Here is a 15,259-nt window from a genome sequence, read left to right as displayed (position 1 = left end):
AGAATACTCTCATCTTTCCCTTTCATGGAGATTAGGAAAGTCACATTCGGCCCTATTTTGTTGATTGCTATTGAATGCTAATCTTATTGCTATTACTATTGTTGTTTCAGTTGTTGTAGTTTTTTATGTCTTTATTTTATTTTGTTTTTATTTTTATTCCATAAAAATATGGAACGCTTCACGAATTTGCGTGTCACCTTTGCGCAGGGGCCATGCTAATCTTCTTTGTATCGTTCCAATTTTAGTGTATGTGCTGCTGAAGCGAGCACTATTGTAGTTATTTTTAATAATAATTCATATGACTGGAGAAGCTTCCTGCTACCTTTATCCTCAACTTGTTCTTTGCTTTTTTTCTTCTTTCCTCTTTCTTTGAACCCTGGGGAGTATGGTAGGTGATATTTTTGGCATCTGAAAGGCAGTGACTCAATTGCTAAAAACAGCTGTGGTTTTCAAATTTGGACTGCCATTTACAGAAGAATTCTCTGTTTTCTGAGCAGTGGGCAAATTCTGGTTATATGAAAATCTACATTATGTATTTGAAAGCCAAAAGAGACAGTGTTTGGACAAGCCACTCCTTTGGATGATCTACACATTCTCTCCCTTCTATTAGAATAAGGATAATCATCTGTACTTTGGGAGATGAGTCAGGGGAAAGAGTTGAGAATCTAACAATGTAAGCAAGAGTCAGATGGGAAAGTAAGAGATGTTTCAGATACAGTGCAGATGGTATAGTGTGGATACCTGGGCTGACTCCAAAACAATGACATAAGAACCAAGAAGAACCACTTTGGCTTAAGTCACTTGGACCCTATGATTTGTGTCTTCATCTCCTGGAGGAATCAGAAGAGGAAATAACACTTTTTGATATTATTTTCAGCAATTCAATAAGCACAGGAAGGAGTTGGTGAAATCCCAGTCATAAGGGAAGTATTTCCAAAAGTACTGTCCATATGATTGCATTTTGAATACTAAATAAACTGGACAATTTGCTTCCCTAATATTTGAAAAATTCCTTCCTTCTTCCTTCCTTTCTTTCCTTTATTTATCAACTGTTTATAACATTCTTAGTATTTTCCAGGCCCCTGAGGATTAAATGGTGAGAAAGACTTACATGTGGTCTAGACCTTGTGGTCTAGTGGAAAAATAGTTAATGAAGCAAGCAATGATAATAAGATGTGATGACTCTTATAACAGAGATGTGTAGGGTACTATGGGCACCCATGGTGGGAAATACCTATCTTAGTGTATAAAAGAAGGGCAGTCCTTCTAGAGAAAGTGACATTTAGGCTAATATCTAAAGGACAGGCACCTTCTAATTTATTTAGTTCTGAGAGTCTGATCAGAGGACTACCAGTGTTAATATATATGGTGGAGAGAATGGTTTATATGGTTCATAGTATGACCATTATCGTTCTTTTGTTAATATCATCATTGCTTATGATTGCTTACAGTATTTAATGAAGATGAACTCTTTTGAAGTGTCTTTACTTTTTCCAATATATGTGAGTTGCAGGATCAAGGAAGTAGGTGAGGCAGAAGAATATTTAATCCTTTTGAAGTAATTAATACATAAAAAGGAAGCTTTTGCTCTTAGCCAACCTTCTGGCTTACCCACTTATTTGAGCCTCTTAGTATATGAAAGGGGAAGGGGATTAAAAAATAACAGTTATTCTTGAGTATGATACAATAACTAGAAGCACAACTAAAGGAAAAATGAGGACAACAGTAGTGTTAACCTTTTGTGAAGAGAAGTAGAAAATGGAAATGACATTACTAGGGTAAGAACAGTAGTATTACCACAAAAGTCAGTGTTTGATTCACTCATTTATTTGTTAAATGTTCATTTCAGTGTGCCATTGCCTGTTTACCATAATGCCTATCACGTGGCAGGTGCTTAATAAATGTTAGTGGAAGGGAAATAGGCAGGAAGGAGAAGGTAAGCGAGCAGAGTAAAACAGTGGAAGAAGTGTACAAGAAGTAAAGTAGTGTCTCTGTCTCATTCACATTTGGATCTGCTATCGCAGCTGTTCACATGCAGAAGAATCTAATCTGCTCCTAACTATGCAGCATAGTGTTGACTAGATAGAAATTGATTCAGACAGCAATAAATGGGCTGTGCTTACATGTAGGCATAGTAGGAGAGTTTCTTCTGGGTATGTGTTGAGAGGTGAAGGAAAAGTCTCTTTGTTGTTCAAAATAACATTTCAGTCTGATTACTAATGCCAGATATTTCATTTGAAAAAAATAACCTTTCAGGGGCACCTGGGTGGCTCAGTCAGTTGAGTGTCCAACTTCGGCTCAGGTCATGATCTCACAGTTCGCGAGTTCGAGCCCCACCATCAGGCTCATTGCTGTCAGCGCAGAGTCTGCTTTGGATCCTCTGTTTCCTTCTCTCTGCCCCTGCCCTGCTTGTGCCCTCCACCTCCCAAAAATAAATAAGCATTGTTAAAAATGTTTTAAAAAGAGAGAAGAAAAAAATAACCTCTCATTCTACACATTAGGAAGAGGATGCAAAATGTAAATAACCTGAGAAGAGGTAAACTACACTGGTTCAAAGTCACACTAAGGTGTTAATATCAAACAGAAGGTCCTTTCCCAAGAGCAGATTTGCATAGGCAGGGAGGAGAAACACAGGCCAAGGATATACTCAAGAGAGTCAGAGTACCCCAAATACAAATGGTGCCACATGAATATCTTGGAAGACATCCCTGAGTGTCTTAAGTTTTATGGGGGCTGAAATTCATACAACAGGAAACTCTTTAAGAAAAAGAAAACAAAACAAAATTGCATGTTTTAGAAATATATCTGACCACATGAACACAGTACTAGGGCCCCCTTCCCAGGATACCAGCAGAGGCCCGTGAGAGTGGGAAGCTGGAAGTTCGAGCTTCATGAACTTCCCAGTAAATTAGTTTCTGTGATGCCACTTGGCTGTGTATTTACAAATGGGACAGTATGACCCAAGGGAATCTTTGGCTCTTCTCTTTCATATAGAAGACACTAATAATAAATAGGGGAATCTAGCTGGAAAGGTATGTTTACCACAAAAGAGCTCCAAAGCTTTAGTTGTTGTCATCTTATGAACCATATCTCCTTGACTCTTAAACACAAATAATTATAAAATGTACCATAATTTAATATAGCCAGGGAGTAGAGGAGAGATAGGAGATAGGATAAACAGCTGGCAAATTTCAGCTCACAAGTTTCTTTTGAGATTGATTATAAAAAACGTTCTGATTTCAAAACCATTAAAATGTGAAAAATGCATCATTAACTTACAGAAATACAGTAACCATATTACTTTTGAGGATACAAATGCCATTTATTGAGTGCATCGTATATTACTAACCCATTGAAGAAACCAGTCACTTACTCAAAGCCATTAGTAGTAAAATTAGAATTCAAGGCCAGGCCCACCTAACTCCAGAGCCTACACCCTTATCCAATCCACTCTTCTTTTGTTGTTTTTGTTTTTTTTTTTTAATTTTTTTTTTAACATTTACTTATTTTTGAGACAGAGAGAGAGCATGAACAGGGGAGGGTCAGAGAAAGAGGGAGACACAGAATCTGAAACAGGCTCCAGGCTCTGAGCTGTCAGCACAGAGCCCAATGTGGGACAGGGACAAAGTGCAAGCAGGGGAGGGGCAGAGAGAGAGGGAGACACAGAATCCAAATAAGGCTCCAGGCTCCAAGCTGTCAGCACAGAGCCCAATGTGGGACTTGAACCTAGAAACTGCGAGGTCATGACCTGAGCCAAAGTCTGATGCCTAACTGACTGAGCTACCCAGGCGTCCCTGTGTCTTATTTTAAACAGCCTTCTCTAATGTGAAATTATTTCATTTTAGCTTATATTGTCTTCTAACATTTTTAGAATCACGTTTTTATTTACTCTGGAATCTACTTTGTAAAGGTGCAAGATAGAAATAATCCGCTTGTAAAGTCAAGTTAGAGAGCTCCCGACTGGGCATCTAGACTATGAATCTGATTTGCTATTATCAGTGCATGCAGCTAGTGTTTTCACAATTTGAAAGTGAGAGATTTTGTAAGCAATGGCAAGGATCTGGTGTGGTGAAGGAAGGGTGTGGGGGAAATGGATGTGACACGAGGGTCACATCCTCCTAGGGCTTAGTTGACTGAGATACAGACTTTGGTCTTGGTTCTCCCTTTCCCACCCTTCAGTATGAAAATGGCTCTAGGCAAAGGAATGGTAGGTGATCCCCACAGGGTCCTGAGAAGTCCATCTATGACCTGAGCTGAAGTTGGATGCTTAACTGACTGAGCCATCCAGGCGCCCCCAATCCACTCTTCTGCATCTACCATACTTGTTAGCCATTTATTTTGTAGCCAATATAATATTTGTATTCCTAACCACCCAGGATTAGGAAGACTTTTAAATAGCACTGAATGTCCTGATAAAAGAACATCAATTCAATGCCACAATCAGTTGATATAATCTGGCATAGGTGTCCCAGAAGTTAGAGTCCAATGAAAGTTATATACCCCAATGTTAGGTAATGTCTAATATTACCACAGTATTAGATAGTGGAAGAGGACTGGGCTTTTGAGGGAGTGATTTGCATTTATTCACTGGACTTCATTCTTACATCCCATGTGCACAGGCTTTTGGTCAATGCATAGTGAGTTCTGGTTATGTGCAAGGCAATCACAGTGCAGAGGTATATGCTGCCCATAGACACTTGGAGGAATGGCCCTGGGGACAAATTGTGGTTTGGGGTAAAAAGCTTCTTCAGGAGGAATAGGCACCTTGAGGTGACCTTCCAATTTTCCACATGGAAGGAGGGATTATATGGTTTGTCTTGAATGAGAGAAAATTACTTCTGAGGATGATAAAGCCTGACTCGTCAGTGGGTAGACTGTCCAGTAAGCCTAGGGATTGGTTACTCATGGAAAATAACTGGGGAAGGGAGGAAGAGTCATTCTTGTGTGAGCAGCTGCTGTCCAGTCTCTCCCTCTTCTAGCGCTTATCCTTGATCGTAGACTCTGCTTTGGGACTCTGAAATAGTCTTCCTTTTTTTCTTGCATATACTAATAATTTCCTTGGCTCCCCTGTGACTTTATCTTCATTGTGTATTCTCTTATTTTAATTTTATATTTTGTTGCAATTATATACATTTGCTTTTCTGTGGTTGGAGATAACAAGAACAGAGAATTCAATTTTAAATCCCAAAAATGACACATAAACAGAAGCCACAAATTAAAAATTGATCTGATACCAAAAGAAAATGGGTAAATATGGCACTCCGGAACAGGGAGACGATAGAAAGCAATTATACAGAAAAAAAATTAATGAAACTGACAGGAAGTACATTAGCCAAAAGAAATAAATCAGGAAGAATGTGATGAGATATTAGAATGGCTGAGCTCAGAATAGCCTAGCTTGTCTAACCTAAGAAGGACATATTAAATATGAAGGCATTTTAGTCACCCAGAAGCTTCCAGGTCTCCTCAAATAGGGAAATTCAATTAGAAAGTAGATAGAACCCTGAAGTGGAACTGTGAGGATTTGGTGTTTGCTCTTATGGTTTTGAGGTTATTAGTTATCTCCACTGAAACTTGGCCTTTTCAATAGTAAAATATTATCTCCCTCGTATATTAACAAATAAGTTATTTCATTATCTTATTATTTAATGTACTTAATAAGCAAAGTACCTGTCAAGCGACATGCCAGGTACTTAGATACTTCTATAAGGCGTACAGAAAAGGAAAAAATGTGGCTTTCTCAAGTATTTCCAGTATAGTTGAAAGACAGGCAAACAGAAGATTATAATTCAGTTTAAAAAGGTCAAGGTCAGAGATAGGTTTGAAGAACTTTGGAGCCCAAAGGAGAGATGAATTAATTTTCTAAAGGTTTGAGGAAAGTTTCACAGTGGAAGTAAGATTTGAAATAAGCCAGAAAAAAAAAAAAATTAGACAACATGGAGGAGGAGTGGGTAGGGGAGGAGGCAATTAGTAAAAACCTAAAAGAAGGTCCTATAGTTGGAAAATGTAAGTCCACTCTGTGGTGAACCATAGGTCTTGTGGGGAGGAAGGGGAGAACAGACAGCTAAGGGGTAGTTATGAAGGGTCTAAGATACCAAGGTAAATGAAGCAGTTGGCATGTATCCTGTGGGCCGGTGGTTCTCATAATCATTGTACCATGTCTAACGTACTCCAATAGACAAATAGATAAAACAGACTAGGGGTTGTGTGTAGTTACTGGCTCCTTAGCTTTTTTCCGAGTTGGAGAAACATTTCATACTTTTGGTGAATGAAAAGAATGTAATTGGGGCAACTTTGAAACCATTCTTTTTATTTTTAAGTAAATCATTCCCCAGATCGCTTTCAATATTATCATAGCACATATACCAGTTAACAACATAGACCTCTGTGAACACATGATTGAGTTCTTCTGCTGGTAACGGCCAAAATACACAAGAAGGATGGACAGAAATGCAGAATGTTACTGAACTCTCACCTGGACCTCTAGTAAATACAATAGGGAACAAAGAGGCAGGGGCACCCCAAGAAGTGCTTTGTGCATAGGTGAGGTTTAAGAAGCTTCCTGAAGCTATTTGGCTCCTTCTAACCAGTGATTAGGGACCAGTTCTGGTTACTCAAAGAGCTACTGCTCTTCCTGAAGTCCTGGGGAAGGTTGATTTCCAAGTAGATGAGATGCTGGAATTAATGGACTCCAGGTTCTTTTGGAGGTTGGGCCTCCTGCCAGGGCTGATTAGCCCAGCTGGCCTGTCCACTATTCCTGTTTTATTGCTTCCTTTCTCATTAAGGAAGGTGTTGGGTTTGGATAACCATAAACAACATGTCTGCTGCTACAGGGCCACCATCTCTTGCACAGCCAGTGGCTGAAACCAGGCTCTCAGGAGTCTTTTTTAAAGACTTAGATCACAGTTTTGGAGAAACAGGAAAAGGAAGCCCAAGTTTGAAAACATGCCACATAAATGATTATTTTCCTATTTTCCTCTTTTTTTTTTTTTAATTCAAAGTGGCAGGGAAAATAAAACTTTAAAAAGTAAAATAAAACCAGTACTGTTTTCCTCATTTTGTTTTCTCTCTCACCCCTGCTCTCTCAACATAGCCACATGGAACAGTCCTGATGTCCTCAACCCCTGAGATGGGAGGGAAGGGAGTTGGAGGCTTCCCTTCATATCAGCCTGCCCCCAGCAGGCCCAAGGAGTCTGAGCAGCCACTGACCACTTGCTGAACTGTTATGTGGGTGCCTCATGGCTCCCTTGTCTACTTGGGCCCAAGGGCTGAAGTCTATTTAGGACCACAGAACCCTTAAAAGAGAGCCAGCCACCCAACCCCTCTCTAACCTCACTCCAGTAATCTCAACACTTGTACTTCTTCCCCCTCCCCAGACAATGTGTTTCTTAAAATGACCTTCATTGGCACATCATTTCTCACCAGGAACTGTACCCTTGTTCTTTCCAGTCCTGCAATTTTCTCTCTTCCAGCACAGGGAGAATCATATTTACTCAGAAAACCACAGTGTTGAACTATAGCCCTCGGTTTCTTAGAGTTTCACTTTCTAAGGGAATTTTGCAGCTGGTTCCATCTGCTTGTCCTGATTTTTTTTCTCTCCTCTTTTCCCCATGCTGATTTCTTCCCCAGTCCTAACCAGCACCCAGCCTCAGTACCTTCCCCACATGTCACCATGATGGTCTTTTTTGCTCATGGTAGACACACAATTCATCAAACCTCTCACCATGTCCCAAACGGTAAATGCTCAGAAAATCCTTGTTGATTTGTACCAACTACTCCCAGAACTTTTAGTATTAATACTTTCTAGGAATCTCTCCCCTGCAGAACATTTCATAATGCTGGTTTAGGTTGTATATAAAAGTTCTAGCTCACTGTGTTTTTTGTTCATATGGCTTCTCTAGACAAGGACAGGAATTACCCCTATGCTAAGAGTTCATAAGTAAACTATGAATGCTAATTATGTTAATGTGAATAATCCATGTGCCTTTTAAATTTTAAGCAGACCTTTCCTTTCTAGTTAGCATACATCTGGTCTATTACCTACCTCCTAAAACATGTCCAAAAGAAAAGCAAACAACTCCAATGTTAGATTGATCCAAGCCCAACTCGTGAGCTTTACACAGGAGGGTGGTCTAGGTTAACAGGTTAACTTTAAGAGCTTACCAACAGGGGTGACTGGGTGGCTCAGTTGGTCAAGTGTCTGACCTCCACTCAGGTCATGATCTCAGGACTGCATTGGGCTTTCTGCTATCAGCACAGAGCCCGCTTTGGATCCTTTGTCTCCCTTTCTCTCTGCCCCTTCCCCCTCCTCTCTCAAAAATAAATAAACATTAAAAAGAAGAGCTTACCAATAAGACAGACACACCTTTCCAAGTGCTTTATAAATATTAGGTCATTTAAATATCGTAAAATGCTCTGAGATGGATCTTATTATTATTCTGGTTTTACATCTGAGGAAAGTAAAGCACAGAGAGATCACACCAGTCAGTAAACCACAGAATCAGGATTCAAACACAGGGAATCTGGGTGCAAAGTCCATGCACCTAACCATTACTTAGTGCTACCTCACCAACAATAGCAATTTTTAAATTGTTTCCTTCCAAATCTCCCTGCAAGTTAGAATTCAGATGAACTTCTATTTATACAGTGTCTGTATCCCTGCAGAGTCTTATGTACACAATATTTTATAAATCCAACCATTTTCCTGAATCAAGTCCTCATTTAAAAGAGCTAGACTTTGGGGGCATCTTGGTGGCTCAGTCAGTTATGTGTCCGACTCTCGTTTTCGGCTCAGGTCATGATCTCACGGTTGGTTTGTGAGTTCGAGCCCCACGTGCTTAGGATTCTCTCTCTCTCCCTCTCTCTCTGCCCCTCCCATGAGCTTGCTTGCTGTCTCTCAAAATAAATAAATAAACTTTAAAGATCTAGACTTTGAACTCCTTTTGGAATATAACTATTTTGTACAAATTTGCTGCTCTTTGTTGGGCATGCTACCTTCCAACTAAGTATTTATGACAGATGACCTCACAGAATAGGTGGTAGGAATATGATTGTCTCTTTACCTTCAATATCAGAACATTATGATAAACTTAATACATCATAAAATACTTCTGGTCTCCAAATATCATTGGATGGTGATTTGCCTTTACCATTTCTGGGGGTGTTGGATTCCATATATAAATTACCTGGTAAGCAAAGGCATAATTCCCTTTCCTTCTCTGAAATTTCCATCTTTCAGAATTCAAGGGGCAGACCTCAGGCCTCATATCCTGAGCTTTAGCAAATAGACATGTGTTGCTCTTATCTAGATCTTTAGTGCTATTGTAGGTTTTCATGGCATGCTTTTATTTTTCCTGATCTCTAAGGTGGTTTTTGCATTCAGGGTACTGCTTCCAATTCTTTGACCAGTTTAGTTGCCCTGTCTTAGGTCATATAACTTCTTTAAAGAGTGAGAGTCTCCTGTGAGCTTGTGCATGGGCAGGTTTGTAATTATATTGAGTTCTTCATGTGACTAGAGCACCACAGTCTCCAGTTAAGCACTTACTCTGTGCCAGGCACTCTCCTAGGAAGTAAATACAAAAGTAAACACTATAGGATCCCTGCCCTCACAGTGAGGGACCTTTAGTAAATATAATAAAGAACAAGAACTGATAGTTCAGGGTTCCTAAGAAGTAGTCCATAGATTCCTGGATTCCTTTGTTAGATCATAAATGATAGTTCAGAATCTTACCACCAAATTGTAACTCTCTTTAGCATGAGTTCATTTGAATTCATGCATCACCTTAGATGGGCACACATAAATGTTCATCTGCTACACCTGCTGTCACTTCCTGCTAATTCTCAGGATCTTCCTGTGATTGGCCTACTGTTATTTATCCTTTGACTAGTAATCAGGATCACTGACAACTCTGTCAAGTATTATTCCAGCTCATGGATGAGGAAATTGAAGCTAGAGTAGCCACAGAAATAACAGAACTTGGGGCGCCTGGGTGGCTCAGTTGGTTAAGTGGCCAACTTCAGCTCAGGTCTTGATCTTACATCTCATGCAAAGCCTGCCTGGGATTCTCACTCTCCCTCTCTCTCTGTCCCTCCCCCACTCTCATGCACACACATGCTCTCTCTCTAAATAAATAAACTTAAAAAAGAGAGAAATAATGGAACTTTAACATATTTATCTTTTCACAGTTTTCATTATAAATGTGTATATGATTTTGTCACAGCTACAGTGATCTTGGCATAAATCACTTCATATCCCTTTCTTGTTTAAATCCCTCAAATAGCTTTCCATCACACTCAGAATGAGAAACATCCATCCTTTCTTCTCTTTTTTTGTTTTATTTTATTTTATTTTATTTTATTTTATTTTATTTTATTTTATTTTATTTTATTTTATTTTCATCATGATAAGTGTACTCTTAAATTCCAAACCCTATTTCCCCTATTCCCCACCCCTGCCAGTAACCATCAGTTTGTTCTCTATAGTTAAGAGTCTGTTTTTTGCTTTGTCACTCTCTCTCTTTTTTATCCTTTGCTTGTTTTGTTTCTCAAATGCCACATATTCCACATTCCCCTACTCACTATACTCCAGATGGTCTTCTCTTGGTTCTACGAACAGCAGTCCTGTTTCCATATCTTGTCCTTTTCCTGTGCTGTTCCTACCAATCCATGAAGGGGCTGGTTCCCTTGTCACTCAGGTCTAAGCTCAGATACCATCTTTCCAGGGGGGTGACCTGAGTACTATCTAAAGTGTCCACCCACCCCCCACCCCCCGCTGCTGCCCCACACCTCCTGCCAAGTTACTTTCTATCAGATTACTCTCTTTAATTTTCTTTCTAGCTCTTATTATTTCTAAATTTCTTTTTTTTATTTACTCATTCATTGTTAGTCTTTTCCCCTTGACTAAAATGTAAGCCAAAGAGAACAGAGCTTTGTCCTGTTTCACTCATTGCTGTATTCCTGCCCCTAGAGTCTGTTTGGCATATAGAAGGTGCTCAATAAGTATTGGTTAGAGTGAATGAATAAATGTATTTGGTAATGCCTTAGTGTTTTGGGATGGAAACCCTTAGCCCTTTTCTAGTCCCACTTTTAGATATTTCCCTTAGGTAATTTCATCCACTCTGGTGGCTTTTTCTACCGCTCTGTCTCCCATATTTGTTGTTTATGTAATTTTCACTTACATAATCAAAGATATCGACTGTTGAGGGACAGGAGCCAAGGGAACTGGCAATAATATTATAAAATACTAATACATTTTAACATTTTTTATTTAGAAGGAACTTAGATTTCATCTACTCCGAATTCATGACTTACATGTCGATGAAGAAAGTTCAAGATAATAATAAGCCAAAAATCTCACAGCTAGTGGGTGATAGAACCCAGAACTTCCAGGGTACTTTACTGTTTCCACAGTAGTTATCTGCCTGTTAGACTCTATCTCTCCTTTTGCTGATGACACCAACACACACACACACACACACACACACACACACACACACACACAGAGTTTTATTTTATTGAGATAAAATTCACATGCCATGAAATTGTGCATACCCTTTAAAAGTGTGCAATTCTGTAGTTCTTAAGGTATTCACAGAATTGTGAAACCATCTATTTAATTTTAGAACATGTTCATCACCCCCTAAAGAAACCACATATCTATTTGTAGTCATTACCCCCTCTCCATTTCTCCCTCCATTCTCCAGCCCTAGGAAACAACTAATCTACTTTCTGTCTCTACAGACTTACCTATTTTGGACATTTCATGTAACAGAATCAGACACTATGTGGCCTTTTGTGTCTGGCTTCTTTCACTCAGCTTAATTATTTCAAGGTTCATTATGTTGGGACACCTGGGTGGCTCAGTCGGTTGAGCATCTGACTCTTCATTTCAGCTCAGGTCATGATCCCAGGATCATGAGATCGAGCCCCGAATCAGGCTCTGTGCTGAGCATGGAGGCTGCTTAAGATTCTCTCTCTCTCTCTCTCTCTCTCTCTCTCTCTCTGTCTCTGTCTCTGTCTCTCTGTCTCTCTCTCCCTCTCTCCCTTTCCTTTGTTCATGCTCTAGCTCTCTCTCTAAAAAAAAAAAATTAAGTTCATCATGTTGTAGTTTTACTTTTTTGTTTTGTTTAATCCCTTTTCTCTAACTGCCTTATTTTAATGTCTTTTTTTATATGTTTATTTTTTTAATGTTTATTTATTTGAGAGAGAGAGAGAGAGAGAGAGAGCAGGTAGGGGAGGGATAGAGGGAGAGGGAGAGAGAGATAGAATCCCAAACAGACTCCATGCTATCAGAGTACAGAGCCCAATGTGGGTCTCGATCTCATCAACCATGAGATCATGACCTGAGCCAAAATCACGAGTTGGATGATGCTTAACCACCTGAGCCACCCAGGTGCCCCTTAATATCTATCTTTGAACAAAAATTAAACTCTGAATATCTTGGAAGCCAAAGGCAACAAAGAAAAATACAAATATATTTGTTAGCTCTTGTTAGCCGTAAAGGAAACACAAAGTTTATCAAGAACACAGTTTTTGTAGCAATACATTTTGAGAGGAACCATCAATGCAGTCCAGTTTCACCATATGGCTCTGTCGTTTGATCATCTAAGGTATATTTCTTGTTTTCTTATTTATACTATTTCCAGTTCCCTTTGGGTTGGGCATGGTGAGCAGTATCGAGAAGGGAGAGAGAACTACCTTGTGGTGTCCTCAGTGACTCTCGTCTTTCTGGGTACAAGGGGGAATTCTTACTCAATTTTTAATAACCCTCCAATTTGACCTCCACTATTAATTCTCAGGATCTTTCTTTCATTTTTGATCACAATCCTTACTTCTTTTTTTAAAAAAAATTTAACACTTATTTATTTTTGAGAGACAGAGAGAGACAGAGCATAAGCCAGGGAGGGGGAGAGAGAGGGGGCGGAGACACAGAATCCGAAGCAAGCTCCAGGCTCTGAGCTGTCAGCACACAGCCTGATGCGGGGCTCAAACTCACAGACAGACCATGAGATCACTACCTGAGCTGAAGTCGGACGCTTAACCAACCCAGGCGCCCCATAATCTTTACTTCTACATCAAATTGGTGAAAAATTTTTACAACTTTATTCCTGAAAAGTTCAAGCACTTTGCCAACTCTTATTCTAAAGTAGGTCTCAAATAATGCAAACACTCTAGTAGATGAGGGGAGAGGACAAGCATTATGCCTAGGGAGAGATGACAGGAGGAATATGATTGTTTGCTGATGTCTGCCTATGGGTTTTGGAAAAGGAAAGTTCTGGCATTTATGCTATGTCTCATATTATTTTTTTTCTTTTTTGGGATCTGAGGTAAAGGGAATTAAATTAAAATCATGCTCCTCAACCACAGCAAACTATTATCATCAGTTCATGCAAAAGCCCTGCATTTGTTTTGATTTTCACCTCAATCTCTAATCTGTGCTCACATTCACCTCCCTCTTAAACATGCCTTCCTTCTGTGTTTGATACAGGTCCTTAAGAGACATGTATCTTTATAAACTATTTCATCTTATTGGATGTAACTGAGTACATAAGTAATATTGTGACCTGAATTTCATTCTGTTGGTATTCTGTTAACTCACCACTAAATCTTTAAAGCTAATTTACGTTGCTAGATTTACATTGACTCTATTGTTCTAACTGCTGCATAATGTCTTATGGTATGTATCTACCATCTTTTACTTTTCCATTCCTCCTGCAATGGAAACCTGTGTCAAACAATGACATAGTAAACATCCTCGTACTTGACTCCTTAGAGGCCTGAGGAAGAATTCCTTTGGTTTGCATGTCTAAAAGAAAAATTGGTGGCCCATTGGATCTAAATACACTGTTGTCTTTATCCAGCCCCCCTTGTGCATAAATGGCATCCCCATCCTACCTCCTATACTGACTATTGCTGCAGGGATTTGAGCTGGGCAGATCCACAGCTGTAACCAGCTTAGTGCTGTCGTGATACGGTACAACCTTGCTTCTTATTTCCTGCTCTGGGACTTCTCTAAGACAGAGATGCAGAACTCAGGGAACCTGCTCAACACTTATGCCTACACAATTAAATGGGGTAATGGGGAAGAGCAGAGGTTACAGTCCCAAGGCTACTCTTGACCTTTTGGAGGATAGGAGCCAAAGGATAAGTATGCTTCCTCTTGAATTCCCTTGGGAGAAAGTTCTGAGACATATAGTTCTTAAGACTCTTACCAAGTTCCCTGTGGAATTGAGTGTAAGTTGCCAACACCGGTTGCCAGTTTGGAAACCCATCCTGGTATTGGTTTTCCCTTTTCCCTAATTCAGCCCTGCAGTTCCTCATTCCTGTTCCCTGTTATGACTTCCCCCAATGAATTACCTATAGATAAGCCTTTGTCTCAGCCTCTGTTTTTAGGGGCACCCAAAGTACATGATCCCTAAATACTGCCAGATTGCTATCTAGGGGATCTGAGCCTTAATCTGGGTAGTATGGCCAGCTTCCAACTTGTGGACCAGAGACTGGGCCATTTTAAAACTTCAGAGGGCCACCTTTTAACAAGATGCTGTTCTTCTGCTTAGTAAGTTCCCTAGGTAGGATCTTTCACCCCTGGATCAGTGATTTTGTTTTACATTCACTGCAGTTATTCTCCAAAATATGGTTGTAATATATATACATGCCTTGGTGATTATAAAATACTTCTCACAAACATTGACCTCTGCCTTCATGATTCATGACTTCTAATGCATGGATAGTAGACTCATCCTGGCATGTGCCATACCAGAGTATTAAGAAAATTTCCTTCAAGGGGCACCTGGGTAGCTCAGTCGGTTAAGCGTCCAACTTCTGCTCAGGTCATGATCTCACGGTTTGTGGATTCAAGCCCTACATCTGACTCTCTGCTGACAGCTCAGAGCCTGGAACCTGCTTCAGATTCTGTGTCTCTCTCTCTCTGCCCCTCCCCCACTCATGCTCTGTCTGTCTCTCTCTCAAAAATGAATAAACATGAAAAAAAAAACTTAAAAAAAAGAAAATTTCCTTCTCAATACTTGTTAATAGAGAGATATCATATGATTTATACTTTCCAGCGACTGGTGTTGCATTCAACTTGTGTCCTAGAAAATGCACTTGTCCTACTGTCACATTTTCACTTGGGATTACTTAGGAAAAAAATGATCATTTCTTTGAGTGGACATGTGTCAGTGTTAATGTGTGTGTGTGTGTGTGTGTGTGTGTGCGCGCGCGCACGCGCATGCACGTGCGTCAGCTCATTGCATGGGGTGAG

The 15,259-nt window shown here is 39.8% G+C and overlaps 1 protein-coding gene and 1 non-coding gene across 3 annotated transcripts in view; one reads left to right on the top strand and one right to left on the bottom strand.

Annotated features, from left to right (window-relative positions):
* Nucleotides 1–15,259, top strand: part of HPSE2 (heparanase 2 (inactive)) — a 666,791-nt gene that overhangs the window by 518,608 nt on the left and 132,924 nt on the right. The gene's annotated exons all lie outside the window — the stretch shown is intronic.
* LOC122232190 lies at nucleotides 163–269 on the bottom strand. The gene has a single exon (XR_006209537.1). It is a non-coding gene; the product is annotated as a U6 spliceosomal RNA (small nuclear RNA).

Source organism: Panthera tigris, chromosome D2, assembly GCF_018350195.1.
Source record: "Panthera tigris isolate Pti1 chromosome D2, P.tigris_Pti1_mat1.1, whole genome shotgun sequence".
Lineage (NCBI taxonomy): Eukaryota > Metazoa > Chordata > Mammalia > Carnivora > Felidae > Panthera > Panthera tigris.
Note: the sequence above shows the minus strand (reverse complement) of the source record. Positions and strands in the feature narration are given on the sequence as shown.